Consider the following 22834-nt stretch of genomic DNA (forward strand, 5'->3'; position numbering starts at 1 on the left):
CTCTTTATTAATGTGAAAGTACGTTCGATGCATGGCTACCACGGGAACGGGTGCGGAAGTCTAGACCCCAATTTTCGTCGATTTTCAAGCATAAGTCAGCCGATACTGCTGCTATTTCACGTTTAATATTCGTACGAAGATCACCAATAGTCACTTGCTTGTTGGCATAAACAATAGACTTGACGTAGCTCCACAAATCCCACTACCGAGGCGGCCAAGCGACTGGGCCATTTTGTGAGATAACACGTTCTCCAAACTTGGTTTCCAAAAAATTGACTGTTACATTCGCTGTATGGCTTGTGGCGCCACCGCACCGTCCTGTTGGAACCACATGTCCCCTCCAAGTCCAATTGGTTCCAAAAAAATATTCGGCTAACGTGCCAGCCTTGATCATCACGGAAAAAGTACGGCCCGATGACGCCAAAGCCGATAAATTACACTAAACTGTATTTTTTTCGGGATGCAATGATGACTCATGCAGTACGTGTGGATTGCTGCCTGACCAAAACCCCATATTTTGTTTATTGACGCAACCATTCAGCCAGAAATGAGCCTCATCGCTGAAAATATTTGTTCAATAAAAATAAGAATCATTTTCATTTGCTCAGACCAATTCACGAACATACGACGGTTCTGGTGGTAAAGCGGCTTCAGTTCTTGCGCCAATATAATCTTGTAACAATGTTAGCCAAGATCTTTCCGAAAAATTCGCCACAACGATGTCACAGAGATTCCCAACGCTTGAGAACGACGTGTGAGAGACACATTTGGGCTTTCTCCAACTGAAGCCTCAGTGACAACAATATTCTCGACACTACGGGTACTTCTTTTTCTCAGTAGCACGGGAACATTTTGTACTGTGCCTGTGGATTCAAATTTGTGTACCAGACGTTCAATTGTTGATCTGCTAGGACGATTTTGACGACATTAAATTGGACGTAGCGCTCTTAACGTTTAGGCCACTGACCAAAAACACTCTATATAAAGATATAAATCCTCGGTAGACATCTTGGTTTGCCTATAACCTAAACCGGAAATCAGCCTCATAAACTTTTGCATAGTGTGCGTGTAATTTCTCCTCTAATTTATTAAATTTCCCCAAAAAACTCAGTAAAGTACTATTCACATGAGCACGACCAACGACCAACGAATGAACGAATATTCGTCGATTTTGACGTTTCTTTCACATGAGAGTTTTTAATTCGTCGCGAATGAAGCCACAGCCGAACATCATTCACCACAGAAACCAAAACAAGAATGATTTTTTAGGTTAAGTACGCTCGATTATTTTATTCGTTGCGAGTGTGGATAATGTGGAACGCGAATAAAATTTGACAGTTCCTATCAACTATAATTTTTTTCGCGACGAATAAATTTGTTTTCTTAAATTTATTAATATATTATAATGAAAAGTAAAAGTATGTATCATAAATCAATTGGAAACTATATTGCTATCGTTTTGTTAAAAATTTGTGTGGAAATATGTCTTCAAACGTATATAAACTCACATTTTGTAATTCATTCGTCGTTCGTTGGTCGCGCTCATGTGAATACTACTTAAGTGGAAACACGTCAAAATTTCTCGTTGAATTCTTCCACATTACAAATACAACAATGTAAGCAAATGGGTTTTGGAGGGTGATACGTACGAAGGATTTATATCTTTATCTAGAGTGTTTTTGCCACTGACTCCGAATTTCTGTAGTAAATTTTAATAATTTCGACTCGTTGTTGGCTTGTATATCTTTCCACCATGAAATGGAAAAACCGTACTGAAGAGAAATGTCAAAAGAGCGCTCAAGAAACATATGAAGCGTCGTTTACTGTCCCTGTCGCTCTACTTTTGTAGCGTTCCTGTTGAACAACCCCTAAGAAGTGTGGCGATACGATAATGTCATCAATCGCCAGCCCATGACCCTAACCTTAACTTCCTCTGAATTCAAAAAGTTACAAAGCAAACTTATTGTAGTGTTTTCAGAAACAGAAATTGATAGTTTTAAATTGAAAGCATACTTTTAGGTCACATACAAACAAAACGAAAAATATAGACACAAACCATTAATAAACATTAAAGTTCCCATCAACAAAATATGTTCCTAAGTACAATTTTGATTTTTATAAACATTTGCATTGTTCAAATAAAAATAAATAAATTAATTTGTGATCACAACTATCAACAATTTCTTTATGTGATTAAGAGAACCTACCTTTCTGATGCTGAATCAAAACGGCTATTTTCATGCTAACAATTATTATTGAAGGATTTATCAATTCCCCGCAAGATTCAAAAAAATATCTAAGTTGACACTGGCACATAGATTTCTAGCAAGACAGTCCTAAATCAATGTTCCTAATCTAATTGTCATTGCAATTAAAACAAAAATTGTCATTAAGTGATTGCACATAGCCAAAATTACACCTAACGCAACATAACCTTGCAACCAAAAGCTAAAATTGACTTCGGATCATGATCATTATTAAACTTAACTTAAAACGCACCAATCTGATTTAAAATCATACAAGAAAGTCACGCAAGTTCATAATTTTTGTTGTTATTTTTATTAAAGTTTTGTAATTTAGTTCAAAAAATCATTAAAAAAATGAAATAAAATCAAAATTGTTTTAATTTTAACCATTATAGGTTCATTTGTCAAAAGGTCAAGTTTGTAATTCATCAGCACAGGGAGTCAAACAAATAAGTGAATCTTCAATGTCATCTCCTGATATATTTACGAATTCAAAACAAAATAACGAAACGAAACAACATTTTCTAATTACCCCAAAATTAGAGTAAGCCCAAACCACAGCAAACACCACCACACTATCCAAGAGAGAGGCTAAACTTATAATGTGGTTCAATTAAAAAATTGTTGCAAAATCTTGCGAATTGATATATGTATGAATAGATACTTAGATAGATACATAAACTATAGAGAAATGTGTGTGGAACATTGATAAAAAAGATACAGATAAATGTTACACATCAACCATAAACTTAACATAAAGTTTAGTGTTTATCATGCAATTTAAACTGTGATCAGAAAGAGCAAGAGCTTTTTTTTTATTTTATCCAAAGACATACTAAATTAGACAGGGTGTCTTTTGTCTAAAGGTGACAAATAATATTTCAACACGTTACAAGCATTTTTGGATTAAAAGGTTTTCTTAACTCTGTAAAAAAAATAAAAAAATGAATTTTAAATATTTTTATCATTCGAAAAACTATTTTTTTTTTTTGAAATTTTGTGGTGCTAAAGATTTGAAACAATGTTAAATTCAAAGAAAATTTTAAAGCGAAATTTTAGCTGCCGTGAAAAAAGCAAAAGTAGAATAAGACCAACTTTCAGCAGTTAGTCGTATTGCACTTTGACAAAGTTAAATAAGACAAAATCACTTTGTTTAAGTGCAATAAGACCAACTGTTGAAAATTGGCTTTATTACACTTTACAAAAATGATATAAGGCCAATAATTGAAATTTGGCTTTATTTTACTTGGCTTCTTTACACGGTACTAAACTTTTATATTAAACTTCTGTTTTTCGATTCAAATTTAAAATTCTGTTTTTTTTTAAGTTGAAATCGCAGTCATATTTTTTGAAAATGGCTACAAAAATGTCGATACTAAGTTTTGTGTGTATAATTTAAACCAACATTTTCTCTAAAAACAAATAAAACAATATTTTTAGAAAATATGCTTCAGAAAATTTGACAAATATTTTATGGAAAATTATTTTGATTTTAATTTTAAAAATGTGTGAACATTGTATTTTAAAAAATTGTTTTAATTGAAATATATAAAATCGCAAAAACTGTTTAGAATAAAGATTAGATTGTTAAGAAGATTTTTTAAACTTGAAAATAACCATTTTAAGAAAGTTAAATTTTCAAAATTTTTGAATTAATTAAATGCAGGGTACAAAATGGACATACCTATTCTTTTATGGTTCAGATTATTTGTTTAAACAAATTGTTGTCATCAAAATTAAATTTTTCAAAGGTGTTATGAATTTATGAATAAAAAAGCAATCCTATAAATTAAAGAAAACAACGTAATCCAATTGATTTCAATTTGTCAAGGCTTCTTGATGGTTTCGGTATGTACCTCACAAACTTTTAAATCGTTTCAAAATGTTCACCATAAAATCGGTAGTTCATGGTCTTAATACAAAAAATCATGATTGGATAGCATGAACTTACTCGTGTATATCTATTTAAAAAAAAGTACTTATATTTTATGACATACAAATAAATAAGTTTTAAAAAACCAGCAAAAAAATTTTGACATTTCTCGACGTTTCAAGGTCCCTAGAGTCGAAATAAAAGATTTTTAGAAAGATGCCTGTGCGTGCGTGTGTACGTACGTTTGTACGTCCGTACGTTCGCGACGTTTTTTCGTCCTCCATAGCTCAAGAACCAGAAGAGATATCGATTTCAAGTAAATTTCGTTAAACAGATAATAAGGCAGAAAGATGCAGAAATGGCTCTGAAGAAAATTGCGTGGGTGTTTTTTTTACCATAGCAGTTTGAAAAAAGGTGAAAATTTTGGTTAACTCCAAATATCTTACGAACCAAAAACGCTAGAGACTTGAATTAAATTTTATATAATATATTGTAACGTGATATCAAAGAAGTATACTTTTTGAAAAAAATCCATCTAAAGGTTTTTTTTATAATTCAATAAAACTGAAAAAAAAATCTGTCACCTCCAAAATTTTACGACTGAAATATGATTTCATCTCCAAAACAATTTTGTGCAACGAAGAATAAGGTTTTTGACATCTGATAAAATTTTGAGAAAAATCTAATTGACAGTTTTTTTTATAAAAAATAAAAATCTAAAAAAAACATTACTCAAATTTGGAAAAAATTGATTTTCGATTCAAATATATTTGCAAAAACTTTAAATTTAGGCTTCAAGCTTATTTTAGCTTATAAGAAATATTGTTTTCAACATTTTGAAAAATGTTGAGAACAATCGAATTGACAGTTTTTTTACAAAAAATAAAAACCTACAAAAAAATGTATAAAAGTTGGTAAAATTTGATTGTCGACTCAAATATCTTTTAAAAACTTTGAGATAATAGCTTTTAACTAATTTTTTCTTATGAGAAATATTGTTTTCAACATTTTTTAAAAAATTCAAATTGACAGTTTTTTTTTTTACAAAAAATAAAACTCTAGAAAAAAATAATACTAAAACTTTGTAAAAATTTACTTTCGGCTCAAATAGCTTTTCAAAAATTAAAAATATTGGCTTCAAACTTATTTTATTTCACAGAAAATATTGTTTTCGATATTCAGTAATTTTTGTATAAAAATCCAACAGTCCGAAAAAATAGTGCGCAAATTGGGTAAAAATACATGTACACAAACTTTTAAGCAAGTCAAATCGACAGACGGGATGGGAAGTTATCAGTGTGGGTCGCATCCCAGCCTCTTTTTTCATATTAAAATTATGACCCATTTTCAAAAAAATGTTAACATTTTTTAAGAACCAAAAATAAAAGCAATGACTTGATCATCAAATAGTATTGAGATAATATAAGACCTTGTGCAGAAAAAATTTAAATCGGTTGATTGGTTCTTGAGATAAATTAGAAACAAAATAACGGTTCTATGATGAGTACACTTCTGGAGCAACACAAACGCGAATCGGCTCAAAATGATAATTTCCAAATTTGAAGCCAGACAACCCAATGTTTGGGCTGTAGGGGCGAGGAGAGACACACAGACGGATGGATGAAATCGGGGTACCCATTTTTTTGTTCTTCTCGACCTAAGTGATGTCAAGTTTGATTAAAATGTCGGCATCTAAATTTTTTACGAAATCAGTACTTGTCATTCCTGTTGTTCCTATAAGAGGCGGATATAAAGCATTAAAGCGACCTAATTGACATCGCCAAAACAGCTGATGATGGCACGATTTTTTATTATTGCGTGGGTCATCCTACATGACCAGTTGATCGGCATAATCCATTTTCTTAATTTCAGTGCTCTTTAATGCCAACTGTTGAACGAAACGTTGTTCGAAGACTCATTTTCGAAGGCGCAACAAATTGTCTCACTTTATAGATGCATTATTGACTTCTCGAAAATAATGTTCTGGTGTTTTTGTGCCGAAATAAAATTGTCATCAAAACAGATCTTTTTTCACACAAAATCGTTGTCCAATTCAAGCTGTCAAACTTCAAAGCTATAACAAAGAGGATGGTCGTGAGCCCTTATTTGCTGAGACAAGAAAAATATTCTAGATCTTTGCGCAGAATTCTAATTAAGTTATTAAGTGAAATGTTTAGCTGTTGAAATCAATGATATTTCTAAATTGTGCTAAATTTCCAACAAAGAAAACACTATTTGGTGTCACATCACTCACTTTGGAAATTAGTTCTCGATATTATCCGTAACGTTGTTGAAGCATAAATTGAATTATTTTGTTCTTCGGAAGATTGCTTTTGTGTAAAGATTGTACTGTCAAATTAACTATTATTTAGAAATGAAACACTCGATGACCAACAGTTTCAAAGTATTCATGATATTTCTTTTTATTATAAAGTTTGAACGTTGACATTATGTCTGAAACACTACATTTAAATGACCACTACGTGAACTGTTGCAAGCATCGATTCTTTTGAGGTAATTTTTGAACACATATTTGCAGTATCTCAGCCATAACTTGACTAATGTTGTTTTTTAAGTGCTCAAGAGTTAAGGGTTCATCTGCATAAAAACGGTCTTTCACATAGCCTCAAGGCAAACGGTGTGAGATCGCCATTATGCCGACGAGAAATTACGCGGCCAGGAAATGTCTCTTGAAATAATGCCATATTAATTCGAGTTGTACGGCATGTGGCACCGTCTTATTGAAACCAAATATTCACCAAGCCGTAATCTTCAATATAAGGAAAAAAAGTCGGTTATCATATGACCATAACACTCCAAATTAACGGTGACAGTTGTTCATTGTCGTTTTCGAAGAAGTAAGGTCCACACCTCCGGAACCAAACAATGACTTTTTGTGGATGTAACTGCCTCTATTGAATTACTTGAGGATTTTGAGAACCCCAAATTCGACAGTTTTGTTTATTAAAACACCCACATACACACCAAGTGAGAAATGTACTTCGTCGCTGAAGAACATTTTGTTCGAAAAATCGCCGTCCAGCCCCTGTTGTTGAAGAACCGATTCGACGTATCTACGCGCCGTTGTAAATGGTTAGCTGGCTTCAGTTGTTTGGTGAGCTGTACTTTATATGGATAAAGGTTTAGATCCAAATGCAAAATACGAAAAAGAGTGTCGTTAGACAGTCCTAATTCCTGAAAACGACGAGGAATCGACACATTCCGGTCTTCGGCAACACTTTCACTTACAGCAGCGATATTTTCCGGTGGTACTAGCGAAACATTGATGCAGAGGCCCTACAATGTCTGTAACCAATCCAGTCTCTTAAAATTTCCCCACAATTTAGTTTCTTGCGCGTTTTTGACAGTAAGATCGATTTGTTGCTCAATTTTTGTTCTTCCATAAAAATATCTATAAAATAAATTCCAATTGAAAAAAAAGAAAAGAACATTTTTGTGTCAAACAAACAGAATTTGCGTTCAAGAATTCCAAAACCGAATTAATTATGTCCAAATTTCGTATGAGCTAAATTTCCAAGCCACCCTGTTAATGTACATCAAAAAACAAACAGATAGCTAGAAAGAAGCTTAAAATTCATTAAAAAAGATTATTCAAACGTGGATAAACTACCAGACTTTTTTAACTACTTATAAGCTTACTGTACATCTTTTTTTTTTTTTTTAAATATTTTTATTATTTTATACGTTTTTTTGTCTTGCTTCCAAAAGGTGCTCATATCTTTTCATTTTGGCATAGAAGATATTAAAGTTTTTCCTACCTCGGCGTCCGTCCGCGTAGCCACCGCCGTCATATCATAGTCGTCGTCGTCGTCGTCGTTGTCGTTGTCGTTGGCACTCTATAATCGTCTCGAAATAAGCCAAAATCGAGGCTTGTGCTGCAGTCTTCGCTTGATGCCGGTCGCAGTCTTGATCGCCAATACAATCCGAACGGTTGGTTGATTTCTTTCATAATAATTTTTTTGTATCTCTTGGATCGTAGATAGTTTTTATATATCTTTTATAATTCATTCATACTCATAGCACCGAAATAAAGGCAGAAAAGAAAATTTGATAATTTCTTTGATTCTGTGAATATATTCGTTGTTCGTTCGTCTTGTTGGCTTTTTTTAAAATTGTACGTATTTCTGAGTTGCAATTGACTTTCCGTTGTACCGTGAATCGATTTTATTGCCGTATCTAAGATCAAATATTTTATTGTTTCGTCAGAGGAGATCAAAAGATTTGTTTGTAATTGAATTATATATGTAATACCCCCCTGAGGGCGATTTGCTTAAATATTTTTGTTTTAAATATATTTTCGGTTTTACATAAAGGTTCAATTTGAGTTTTAAATAAAGCGCGATCAACCTGTTTCTTAAAATTTTTTGAAAGTAGTTCATGTTGTGATTGTTTTTCATTCTTCTATTCACTTTTTACGGCTTGAGGCCAAAAGTGATAAAGTAAACTGAGTTTTATCTTTTAATTGTTTTGATTTGATCCAATTTTTATTTTCTTTCTATTTGTGCGATCAGTTGGAGGAATTTAAGTGATATCGGATTTCAACAAAAACACATCATCAAAAAATTAGAATAAATATTTTTCTGGATTTTGTTTAATTTGTTTTTTCTTTGAGGTAAGTTGAATGAACTTTTTAAGATCGATTTTCATGATCAAAAGAGTAAAAAGTAAGAAGTCTTAACAAAGAACGAAAAAAAAATATACTATAATGTAATTAGCTTTCTCTTACGAAACCATTGTGGAATTAATTGATTGTGCTATTTTTTTTCTTTTTGTTCATACTAATTTCTTACTGGGAATAAATTAAGAACAAAAAGAGAATAAAATATTTCTGTTTATCATCTTCATAATTTTAGTTCTTGTTTTTGTTTTATTCTTGGAAATATTTTATAATTCGTATTTGTTTTAGGATGTGAAAGATTTTATAGTTTTATTATTATTATTGGTTTTTACACAACTTAATATTTTGTGTTTTTGTTATGGACTTTCGTGTGACCTTAATGCATTTTTGTGGAGATATTAAAAGTTAATTAGAAAACATTTAAGTATAAGTTAAGTATAGTATACCCACCGCAATCTAGGATTTGTCAATTAAATAATTTATTTGTATCTACTTTTATGCATATAAGTGCATTTTTGAAACTATATTTAACTCATATAATTTAGAGACAGATACAAACGTATGTCGTTAAGTTTACTGATAGAAAGAAAGATTGATTGCAAAGGTCACAAATGTTAAGTGCAATTGCATGCTTGTAATTTGTTTATCACTGCACTGCAAGTATAATAACTTAACGATGTTATTTTTATTTAAACAACAACAAAAAATATTTTTAACCAGAAGGAAAAATGACAGAAAATATAATTTGAAAATAATAATAATTACAACAAAAAAATTAAAAATTAGCAACAAAATAGACAAATTAAAGATTCTTATTTAGTTTAGTCCAATTAGAGTATATTTGAAATGACTAATAAACGATTTTCTTTTAACTTTCTTGAAAGTAATTGATCTTAAATATGGATAAATATAGGTAGTGTGTATTAATATTATAATTAAGGAGCTGTCGGAAAGCGGATTTGGTCAATATACAAAATTATTTCTGATTATAGGATGTCAGCAAATTAACTGAAAGTAAAGTTTTTATATCTTGTATGCTTTGAAACAGGTGAATTTTTTAATTCTATTCAGGTATTAAAAATAGTATGAATCGATGACTGGTTTAAGGCTTGATGACAACCCAGAAATTTACTTTGAAAAATAAGTAAAGATCGTTACTAATTCATTTAGTGATTTCAAGAATAAGCACAAAATCGTTCCAATACGTGAAATTTTTGAGTGTATGTGAACTTAGAAAATCTCTTTGTTTTTGTACAGAAATATGTTAGAAACAACTTACATTATTCTAAAAAAAAATAAGGTGGCGCAACAGTCCGTAGAGAAACTTTCCTGTGTGCAGTTATTGCAGGGATGGAGGGGTCCTACAATTTATATGCCGAATACGAACGGCTAATTTGAGAAAGCACTTTTTCATGACAAAAACTACTCTTGGAGATATTGTCAATTCCTCGCAAGAGTACCCGTGAAAAATAATTTAGGTGGAACAGGCAGGGATCGAACCCAAGACCTCTCAAATGACAGTCGAACGCACTTTTTTTTTTAAATTCATTTTTATTGATTCATTCTTAAACCTATCTTAAAGCTAGACAAAAATTCATAAAACTAGCCTAATTATCCATAACTTACAACCAACTTAATGGTCCCATACGGACACTCTAAGTTAAACTATAACAGTCGAACGCACTTACCTTCATGCCACGGGTACTACTATTATATTACATTATTCTGCGGTTTATTATTTGAAGAAGGTAGTTAATATCCATTTTTTTTTTGAATTTGTACTGAACTTAGAATTTCCTTACAATCAAAATTTCTCAAAGTCGAAAATATTAACAATATCCTCCAATCCGTTACAAGCCGATATAAATAGTCATAGCTAAGGTTGCAGCACTATAGCTTTTTCACGAAATTTTCTATCACAAAATCAACTAAACTTTAAGGAAATGACGCTTAAACTTTTTTCTCAAAATTTCATGTGTTGACTGCAAAGCGTTTACCATTTTCGTAAAATATTTTAACCATTTCAATGCGCTTTTAAAAGATTATTGGAAACTCTCAAATAATTTTCTATTCATTCTTAATTTACAAATGGTTCTTTTGAAAAAAACATCATTTATATTTTATGGAAGGGGATCTCTTTAAAGTTTGTGTGATTAAAATTTTGTGTTATAGTTTTTGATACAGCTTTGGTCATACTGTTGTATATATAAAAGTCTGTATTTCAAACCTCTGTAAACGAAGAATAATGTATACTAAAATACTGTATAAACACAAGTTTTTGATATTTCTGTTTTTTAACTCTTGAATTTTTCTACATCAGCAAGTGCAGCCAGCAAGTGACTTGTTATTGTAATCGATCCGATTCGCCGAATTGAAAATGTTGAGATTTCTCGACGTTTCAAGGTCCGTAGATTCAAAATCAAAGATTTTTAGAGATATGTCCTTCCGTCCGTACGTTAGTAGGTTCTGAAAGCTTTTTTCGTCATGCGCATCTCAAGAACCAGTAGAGATATGGACTTTAACTAAATTTTGCTATATAGATAATAGCACAGAAAAATGCAGAAGTGATTTTCGAAAATTTGAGTGGGTGTTTTTTTTTACTAAAGGAATTAAAAAAAAAACAGAAAATTTGGGTTACCTGAAAACATCTCACGAACCAATAACACTTGCAACTTTATTTGAATTGTATGTTATATAATGTGATGTGATGCCAAACTGGTATAATTTTGAAAACAAAATCAAAAAGAGGCTGGGATGCGACCCACACTGATAACTTCCCATCCCGTCTGTCGATTTGTCTTGCGTAAAAGTGTAGGTTTAAAAAAGTTGTCTGTTGAATTATTCTTAAAAATTACCAACAATATTTTTCATATAAAGAAATAGTTTATTTTGAAAGTCTAGTTTTGTTGAATAGATTTTTATTCGAAAACAAATTTTTATCAATGAATAGATGAATTAAATTAATTTGAGAGATGTCAAGAACTGAACATCAATTTTTACCAAATTAACGTACTATTTTTTGTAGATTTCAACGGACTGTTTAATTTTTATAAAAAGAACTACTGAATATCGAAAACAATATTTTCTGTGAAATAAAAAAAGTTAGAAAACAATATTTTTAATATTTTAAAAGCTATTTGAGTCACAAGTAAAATTTTTCCAAGTTTTAGTATATTTTTTTGTTGGGTTTTTATTTTTTGTAAAAAAAACTATCAATTCCATTTTTCTCAAAATTGTTCTGAATGTTGAAAACGTTTTTTTTTCGTTACACAAAACTGTTTTGGAGATAAAATCATTTTGTATTCGTAAAATTTTCGCGGTGACATTTTTTTTTTAGTTTTTTGATTTATAAAAAAAAGTTGATTGGATTTTTTTCAAAAAATATACTGATTTGGTATTACGTTACAATATATAATATAAAATTTAATTCAAGTCTCTAGGGTTAACCAAAATGTTCACCGTTTTTTTAAACTGCTATATTAAAAAAACCACCCACGCAATTCTCTTGATAGGCCTTTCTGCATCAACCTGTCTTATTATGTGTATTACACAATTTATTTGCAGTCGATATCTCTTCTGGTTCTTGAGCTATGGAAGACGAAAAAAACGTTGCGAACGTACGGGCGTATGAACGTACGTACACACGCAAGCACTAGGTTCTAGGGAGCTTGAAACGTCGAGAAATGTCAAAATTTTCAATTAACCAATAACTTCTTATGGGAAGTTAATAAACGGTTTTTGTATAAATCAAAAAAAAAACTGAAAAAAGAAATATTGGACACCTCGAATAAATTATAAACAAAAAATGATTTCGTCTATAAAATAATTGTATCCAACAAAAAAAATGATTTTAACATCTGGTAAAATTTTGAGAAAAATCGAATTGACAGTTTTCTTACAAAAAATAAAAAACTTCAAAAGAAACATTACTAAAAGTTGTTAAAAATTGATTTTTGTCTCAAATATCTTTTCAAAAATCTAAGATTTTGGCTTCAAACTGATTTCATTTTTAGAGAATATTGTTTTCGACATTCTCTAAAGTTTTTATAAAAATCCAACAATAATCAGTTTTCACAAAAATTTAAAATCTACAAAAAATAGTACGAAAAATTGGTAAAATTATCTCGTCAATAAATAAAAGTACTGACTTCAAAACGATTTCGTTTGGTACTTATTTTTCTTAAACAAATCCAATCTGTATTTGTTTATAGAAGAAACTTGAGAAATTAATCAACGACTTGGGTCTAAGAAAAATATTTATCATATTTTATTCTAAAATATTTTATTAAAAAATATAATTTAAGATCAAAAAGATATACTTCATAACACAATTTACTCTTTAAAATTTTATGAAACCAACTTCGGAAAATCAAAAATTAAAAACTTGCATTTGTTTCAATTGTTCTATTTTTTTCGGTTCAGAACTCCCATAGGGGAACGTTCGTAGAAAGTTTTTGACAAATCAACTACAAATTTTGACGGATATTCCAAACGACACTGACTTATAGTCCAAGACTTATGGTTTAATGTAGCCTTATACACAAAAATCTTAGGTTAACTACAGAAATACATGGTCTTGTAGCGATCTCCATTAGCATTCACGTTACAGTTATTTTATTTTTTCAGCCATAAGCTTAACCATGATGTTGTTGAACGCTGTGAAATTAAATATTTTCACATTGTTTAAAAAATGCATTCAAATTTAAAGTTCAAAGTCACAATATAAAATTGGAAACCCCATTTTGCTTGTCCTATTATCATATACATATAATAAAACACAAAGAAAACTTTTGATATCGCGATTTAAAATGTGGTGACATTCCGAAGTGTAGCTCGGTAATATTGAAATATCAGATATCATTCAACCGTTCAGATTAACAGCAACACTTGGGATTGCAGCAGCAATATGTTCGATTAAGCGTTCATTACGATGACAGATGTGCCTAGACACATAAAAACCACTTCCACTCTCTAAAAATGTCTTCACAACTTTAACTTTTGCTTGGTAATCGGTCGGTTATGACAACCAAAAAGTGAATCACCACTTTTTCGCTATTGAAAACTACTGATTTGTACCTGTTGTTCAATTTTTAAAACGATCAATTATCTAAATTAAAAACATTTAACAAATGTTTGACACTTCAAATGGCAGCTAAGTTTTGATAAATGTCAATTGGAAGCACTTCCATTTTACGAAATGAACTCTAATACAAAAACAGGATTATAAGGTCTAAAAGTTGCATTACAACTTATAATGCTCAAGTCATTTTAAAGTCCTTACTAGAGGGAAAATTGATGACAAAACCTTTATTTTCAAGTGTTGTTACAATTATTAAAATTTTAATGTATAATAATAATTCAATTGAAAAAATTAATGTTGGAAATATAAACCTATAAATTTAAGTCTTTTGATTTATTGAAAAATTAAAAACATCAGAGGACCATAAAAACAGCCAAAGACGCCCATAATATTGTCTGTCCGTATTATCTGTACCTCGAAACCACCATTTTCTCTGTCACGTGGCTAAGTTTATACAAAAACTAAGTAGCGCATCAGTCCGTTGAGAGCTAGAACCTAGTGACATACAACTCTAAGCCATTCCTGTGTGCGATTAATGTTGTCAGAGATCGAGGGGACCTACGGTTTTAAGCCATATCAGAACGGTTAATTTGAGAAAACACTTTCATGACAAGAATTACTTTTGGAGGATTTGTCAATTCCTCACAAGAGGCCGTACCCGTACAGTTGGGTGGCACAGGCAGGGATTGAACCCAAGGCTTCTGGCATGCCAGTCCCACTCACTAACCTCATGCCACGGGTACTACAGTCTATAAATAAATATATATTTGGTCTCTGAAAAATGAGGTACATTTTATAAGTCAAGTAAAAATGACTCCATCATAATAAAAAATAAGTTTGCGACCATATAAATGTTAAAGTCAGTCATACAGACTATTAAAAATATAATTGATAATCATTTCGCAGTATTTTAGTCATTGACATCCTGAATTAATTCACTACTTTATGATTCATTCATAATATATTCGAAAATTCTTAAACTATTAATAAAATTAATGAAAAATATAATTTATTACGAACTGATCTATTTTTAGTAGATGTACTTATTTGACAACAAACTGAAGACCACCACTGACTAAAGTCCCATCAATTTGTGCTTAAAATTTCTCTCACGTTCCAATAAAAAAAATTGTATCTTCGTGAACTTTGAATTTCCTTCACACATTTATTGATATTCTACCAATGCAACTCTCAACACTCACTTTACCTACACTACATACTTTAGTGACAATAAGAGGATCTAAAAATTATGGAAAAACCAAAGAAAAACTAGGGGTGCCTTGGTTACCACAAATAAAAAATCTACCTTCTTACAATATTTTCTTATTAAATTCTTATCAAATTTTTATCATGCGATGAAAATATGGAAAAATCAACTTGAAAGAAAAAAGAAACAGCAGAAACTTATTAAAATTTCAAAAGAGTGATACTTGATTGCGGTTAATTTCGATAAAATAAAATAATTCACTTTAAGGTCGAAAACCATTGCTTTGAAATGGCATTGATAAAATATAATAAGGTGCAATTATTCCAACATGATACGTGTTAATAATATTAATGCTTTCCATTTACTTATGTTATGTGTTTTCTTGTTGTTGTTATAGAGTTTTAAAAATGATTTGAAGAGGTCTTGATTGCCCTCAACTTCAAAAAAAGAAAAAATCAATGACCTCTTGCCAAAGAATTAGGTGATATTTCATTTGATTGGTTATTAATGTATTAATAAATCTCAAAATCAAATTTCGAAAATATTAAAATTAGGGTTACAACAGCACTAGCATACACAATTAGGTGTATTAATTCCTAACAAATAGTGATAACGGGTTATCCATTTTGCGGCTTCAAAAGTATAAGATTGGCATTCGACAACTGTCAAATTAAGTTGTTAAACCAATTCTTTGCTGTAAGTAAAACAACGACTGTTCCATCGATTCGGAGCGTTATAGTTAAATGATAACCGACTTTCTTTTGCCTGCTATCGAAGAATACAACTTGGAGAATGTGGTTTCAATAAGACTGTGCCACATGCCACAAATATCGAGCGAATGTGGCTTTATTGCAAGAGACGTTCAAATGTTATAATAAAAAGAAACATCATTAAAACAAAATATTTTATATGTGTTTTGTATACGTTTAATTTTGAAACCGAGAAATGGATAACCCTGTATGTTAGTTAACTTAAGTAGGGTTCACATTATAAAATGTAGAATCTACAACAAATAATTTTAAATTTTTAGTTTATTCTGATAAATTGAGCTTCTATTTACACTTTTTGTTTATGTAAAGTATATTTGCCAATTAAACACCTTTCACTTTTACTTTTACGGATTTCGGTTCTTGAAAATTCTACCACAAAAGTCTATCTTATAATTTTTGAATGTTGAATTTCTGCAAAACAAATGCATACAAGAAAGACAGCTGCAAAATTTATTTGACATGGAGCTTCTTAAGCGAAAACCTTGTCAGCACCCACATTTTCAAGTTCGTGCACCCGGTTGTAGAATTGTTTTTTTGGTGTGTGCGAATTTGTTGAAATAAGTGAAAAACACAAATTGCATTGATTACACATTCCAAGCAGATGTCATGGTACAGTATTATATTTCCCCCTTACATAATTCACTTATAGGTTATTATGTTTACAACAACAAAAAACCATAAGCTCTAAACTTTTATAGTCTTACTAATAAACAAATACAATGTAAATGTTACCTTGTTAAATATGACGACTCATATTATTTACATATCTATAGTGTGTCTCGACAGAGTGCAGTGGTGAAATTTTTTGACATAGACGTGTCAAGTTTGATATTTCACCGTCAAAACCATTATTCACATACAAAAATATCATATCAACCTCAACCTTAACTCACCAAAAGAAAACAACAACAAATAAAAAAGTTAACATGATTCCAATGACTACAGACATAAACATAAATAATTACAAATATGGATAGAAGTTAATGAAATGCTTGATGATTCTAAAGCTCGCTATCGCTCTCTAACTAACAACAATAGAAAGTTACTTAAATTATTTTTTGAATATTAAATTTATCGATTTAAACGAAATGGTTTGGTGTGTCCGACTTTTTTTTAAATTCGGTTAACCGAAATGTTTGCTTCAAATTAATTCTAGAAGAAAAAAAAGAGAAACAGTTCTCGAGAGAGAAAGACATTGAAATATGTTAATTATCATAATTCGCCAAGTTAGCACGACGATCGCTGTAACACGTGCATTTTGTTAATGACAAGCTTTATTTTTGCATTGAAGTTCTAAGGTAACCTAGAATCTAAAGTTAAATAATGTAAAATAAGTACAGAACATAAATAACTACACTTCGAATCAAAAGATTGAAGATTGAAAACAATACAAAAATAAGCCATAGGTCTTGTATCAGTCTTGTAAAAGAATGTAGTCTTTTGTAAAATGGGACTTACAAAATTATTTTTTTAAATAAAACAAAAAATGGTTTTAGGTATCAATGAAATTCTTTATTCCTGTAAAAGTACGTTTGATGCCATTATGTATGGAACTCGATTTCTTTAGCATGGCCACCATGGGTACGTTTCCAAAAGTCCAGACGCTGAATCTAATTTTCGACAGTTTTCAAGCGTTCGGCCGATACTGCTGCAATTTCCCATTCTATATTTGTACGAAGTTCATCAATTGTCGCTGGAATAGACCATAGACTAAACGTAGCTCCACAGGGTATAGTCTAACGGCGTCAAATCGCACGACCGAGGCGGCCTAGCGACTGGACCATTTCGTGAGATAACACGTTCCCAAACTTGGTTTCCAATAAATTTATTGTGACATTCGTTGTGTGGCTTGTGGCGTCGTCCAAGTTCATATCATCCAAAGGGTAACTTTTTCGGAATGCAATTACGACTCATGGAGTACGTGTGGGTTGCTGCCTGACCAATACTGCATATTTTGTTTATTGACGTAACCATTCAGCCAGAAATGAGCCTCATCGCTGAAAATGTTTTTTTCGATGAAAATCCGAATCATTTTCATTTTTTTAGACCAATTCACGAACATAAGACACTTCTAATGGTCAAGCGGCTTCAGTTCTTGCACCAATTTAATCTTGGAAGGATGAAGGCCAAGATCTTTTAGCGAAATTCGCCACAACGATGTCACAGAGATGCTAAATGCTTAAAAATGACGTGTGAGAGACACTTTTGATATTTTTGCAACCGAAGCCTAAGCGGCAGCAATGGCATGGAAACATTTTGTACTGTGCCTATGGATTCAACTTTGTCCCCTCAATTGTGGATCTGCTAGGACCATTGTGACGACTATAAATTGGACCTAGCGCTTAATTAATATTTAGACCACTGACTCCGAATGTCGGTAGTAAATTTTGATAATTTTGAATCGTTGTTGGCTCTTTCCATCATGAAATGCCGAACCTTACTGTTGTTACCTTGCTGCTGTCCCGTTGCCCAACTTTTGTAGCGTCCGTATTGAAAAACCCGTTACATGTTTTTTATTCGTTTTAATGTGAAATGATTGGTGCTTCAAAATTTTGAAGTCTCAGACTTCCAAATATAAACACAATGAGTCCAATTTCTAAACTTAAGTCATAAGGGATTGCATTCTTTCCGAAGCATTTGGTAGGGTTTAGCATCAAGCTCTCTAGTCAAAAATGTGTGCTTTCGGTATTCATGAAACAGTCCTTCATTGGAGTAGTAATTAGCTTTCAGATCGTTCAATACAAGTAGTATTAGATGGGTTAAAGCCTGAAAACTACAAAATAAATGGTGGTGTACCACAGGGCTCTATTCTATCTCCAACACTCTTTCTCATTTTTACTAATGATCTATTGTCTGCAACTTCTTATTGAATTCAATGTTTCGTTGATGACAATTTTCTTAACTCATATTCATTTTAATTTTTAGATTCACATCCCTATTCTTCGGATGTGGAACTTAAACAAGAAAATGTAATAGGCGCATTAAATTTCGACCTAAACAGAATTGTTTATTGAGGAATAAACTCTCTAAGCAGTGTGGAACTTAATGCTAAAACCCAATGCTGTCTTGTATGATTAAATTAAGATAAACCCCATGCCATTATCCATGGATGGAACTTGCATCAATATAAATGAACATCCCCGATACTTTCGGTATGTATGTCACCAACCATCTCTTGTGGAACGACCACTACGCGATGTGGCCCAAAATTCCGCAAATTGTTTAGGCTCTCTTAGGCTATGCAAGAAATTACTTTCCCATTCTGATCTGGCTGTTATTTATAAGACAAAAACGTTCTCTGGGCTGGTGCTCCTGCAACTTTCTTACGACTCTTAGACAGCATTAAACGTAGAGAAATAAAATAGAGAAAAAGCAAGCTGCATTCCATCCCTTAAACAGTTCAACAGTAATATTCCCACCTTTAGGATTGCTCATCAATATATTCTCGAGCCCAACTACGTGCGTACTATTAAGTGCGGAGATTAGTTCTTCAACCGTACTACGTGAATGTGAAATGCCAAACCACACTCTGTGGAATGCCTTCAAACTCTCTATTTTTCCCAATCTTTGCAATTTTCAGAAATTCAAAACCTACGTTCATCGACATCTCCTTTCAAACTCTCTCCCCCAATCCTAGTGCTGAGTATGAATATGGCAATAATTTTCAAAATTTTTTGTTCTAAAAAAATTGGACTGTTTTTGCGGAAATAAATTTTATATTGAAACACAGTATTTCCTAGTTAAAAGGCTTTACACTTTTTAAAAGGTTTTTAAACCAAAATTGATAAAAAAGTAAAAATCAAAGCGTGAAATAAGTTGATATCAGATTTATCTTGAATTTCATTTGACTCAAATTCCGACTCCTTCAACTTAAGATTAGATACAATTTTCGTGCTTTGCTTCTAAAATTTCTTTTATTGGCTCAAGTTTAAGAAAAAATGTGTCTTAAATTAAGTGACTTAGAGTGTAAGCATACAACTGAGATTTATGAAGCATGGCAAACCAGTTTAATGTGATTAGTTGCATTTTATGATTATTGTTTTGTTTTTTTCTTTTTTTTGAGTGAAAGGAGGACCACTATTGAACAAAACTTCGTAAAGGTTAAAAGTTATACTGAATCTTTATTTATGAGCATTTGATTAGATGATTTTGTTTGATTAGCACAAAACTAGAAAAAGTCATTCATAAATTAACATTATTTTTCGTAGAGAGAAGATTTATGTTCTGTTTTAATTTAATTTTTGTGTTTAAATAATTTTCCACTAAGTAAGAATGAATAAATAAAAACTCTTCCTAATTGGATGCATTTTGATCGGATTCGGTTGGGAAATAACAACAAATTAAAACAATATACATTTGTTTTAAATTTAATATTGTATCAGATTTAATTAATTTAAAATTTGTAAATTTTTTGAATAGATTTTTAAATAATATGTGTTTAATTTCGATTTAACCTTGTGCAGTTAATATTTGCAAAATGTCACCAAAGTTGTATAATTTAAGTGTATGACGATTACTGTCATCAAAATGAAGATTAAAAATTATGGTGAAATACTAGGAGTTCAATAGTTTTGATCTTTAGAAAAAAAAAATGTATTTAATTTATTAAATTAAAGTTTTAAGCCGATTCATGTTATACTTTTTTTTTCATTTTTTAAGACTAAAAATATCAGTCACCCTTATACTAAGTTCTTAGTCAAAAATTAAAAGTTCGAATTTTTTTAAAAGCGAACTGATATTAGTTTAGCTTCTTTTAATAAACCACTTATTTTGTTTTTAAGTTTTTTAAAGAACAATTCAACAGATTTGAATATTATTTTTCTTTCTACATAATATGCTCTTATACTTTCTTAATAATATTTGCTGATCAAAAATGTCATTGAACATATTTTTCGAAACTCGAAAAGTAGCTACAAAATTTTTCGTCATATTTTTACGAAATTGAAATGCAAAACGTATAATAATATGTTCAAAATAACTGAATACCATAAACATAACCACTTTAACGGTTTTCAAATAATTTTTTTTTTGAGAAATCAAATGGCATCACACATTTTTGAAAACAAACTTTTTTTGTAGGTACATTTTTCAATCCAAAAGTACAGGAATTGTTTTTAAACATTGTATTTGGATGCATGAACAAGTTCTTGTAAATTTTTTTTTCAATAATTGGAAATTTCTGAGCAAAAAATCTTTCTTAAGGGTAACAATTTTTACCTTTTTATAAACTTCTGTAAAACTCTTTTCCTAAGAGAATTGGATACATTTTTTGATTTAACAACATTCATTTTTTTTCGTTGTGTTGAAGCTTATGAGGGACGCATTTGTATATTATACAAATATGTCTAATGACCAATATATGACGAAATATTGGTCATTAGACAATCATGGTTTTCAAAGAATTTCCACAAAATAAGGAACTTTTGTTCTCAACAAAGATTTATGACATACTTTTAATAAATTTGTTTGTTCAGCATTACAAAATGTATTAATGCCTAGTGATATAAGGATTTTTTTAAGTTCTCATGATAGGAAAAAGATTTTTAACATATTTTACGTAAATATTAATTTGGCAAAGCGCTTGTCATTTGAACTGATTTTTCACTTAGAGTGAAATCAAAACTGTTAAACATCAATTATTTCATTAATTCAATTTGTAATTGATTCCTCTTTAGGACTTAACAATTTCTTTTGCGCCACTACAAATGGATGATCTGCTAAGCTAACTGAATTTGAAGTTAAAAGTAAATCTTCCATAAAGAAGTCAAGTATTTTTTTCTTTCCAAAATTGGTTGTTAAAAACATTTCAATAAAATGTTGGTTTTATTATTATAAATATTAGGTAATGAACTCCAAAATTCATTTTTGAACTCATTTTATTTGAAAGATTGATTGGAATTCAATATTTTATCACCATTAAAATTTCATCTTACTTATAAGAGATGTTGTTCTCAAATTTTGTAATAAAAAGATACCTATTGACCTACTTTTAACTGGAGTGTATTGTAGATAAGTTTTAATATGTTTTGAAAAGAAATAAGATACTAAATTACCATAAATATGAGTGAGAAAATAAAATAAGTTTATTATTTCTTTATTCTCAATAGACGTTTGTTTGAAAATTTTCAAAGGTTTACACAATCCTATACTATCCTGGTCTTGAAGTGCTTGAATGCTAATGTGTAGTTTCAACTGGGGGAGTTTACAACCGCATGATTTAAACAGAATCTCGACTTTGAACATTTGGCTTTTATGGTCCTATTAAAGCGTTAATACAAAACAAAGAAAACATCTGTACAATTCAATATTTGTATTCATAAATCTATACTTTGCCACTTTTTAAACATTTATTCATGTGGTCTTGCAAACTAAACAAAGCTTCTATTTTATATGATTTTTTTATTTTAAACGGACAAAATTTATGAAATAAATTAATAAATACGGTGCTCAAATTCTATATGGAAAACTTTTTGAAAAATGTTTAAACTGAGAATTTTAAAAATATAACTAAAAAACTTATAACTTATAAGAATCTGTAAGTGAATTTGTGCGATATTTATGATACAAGGCTTAATTTATAGTTTAAAGTTAGGAACATTATTAAAAAAACAAGAGTGTTTGAGATACTACATATATTATGTACAAATATATTACATTGACAAAAATGTAAGTTAAGTTAAGTTTTGTCAATTTATAAGCACTTGTAAAAATGTGTTTTATAGAAAACTTGAAATGGGAATTATTTTTATTATGATTATTATAATTACCTTACTATTTTTTTATGAAATGGCGTCACTAATCAAGTAAATTAAGTACAGAAAATAGTTCCATTATTTTCTCTTACGATCTGTAAAAATTAAAATCAGATTTGTATGCGTACAAAATTAATTTAATTTTATTTTATTACATTTTTAGGAAACATTTTTAAGGGATCTTGCACCTCCTTTTCAACTAACCTAAAAATAATTTTTGTCAAATAGTTGACAAGGTTTTTGAATATGAATTCGTCTACAGAGTTC

General features: G+C 30.5%; 1 long non-coding RNA gene across 1 annotated transcript; it reads left to right on the forward strand.

Annotated features, from left to right (window-relative positions):
• The first annotated feature begins 8076 nt into the window (after positions 1-8076).
• Positions 8077-8753, forward strand: LOC129952320 (uncharacterized). The gene is made up of 2 exons (XR_008782294.1): positions 8077-8579; positions 8652-8753. It is a non-coding gene; the product is annotated as an uncharacterized LOC129952320 (long non-coding RNA).
• Positions 8754-22834: the final 14081 nt, after the last annotated feature.

This window comes from Eupeodes corollae, chromosome 3, assembly GCF_945859685.1.
Source record: "Eupeodes corollae chromosome 3, idEupCoro1.1, whole genome shotgun sequence".
NCBI classification, from domain to species: Eukaryota; Metazoa; Arthropoda; class Insecta; order Diptera; family Syrphidae; genus Eupeodes; species Eupeodes corollae.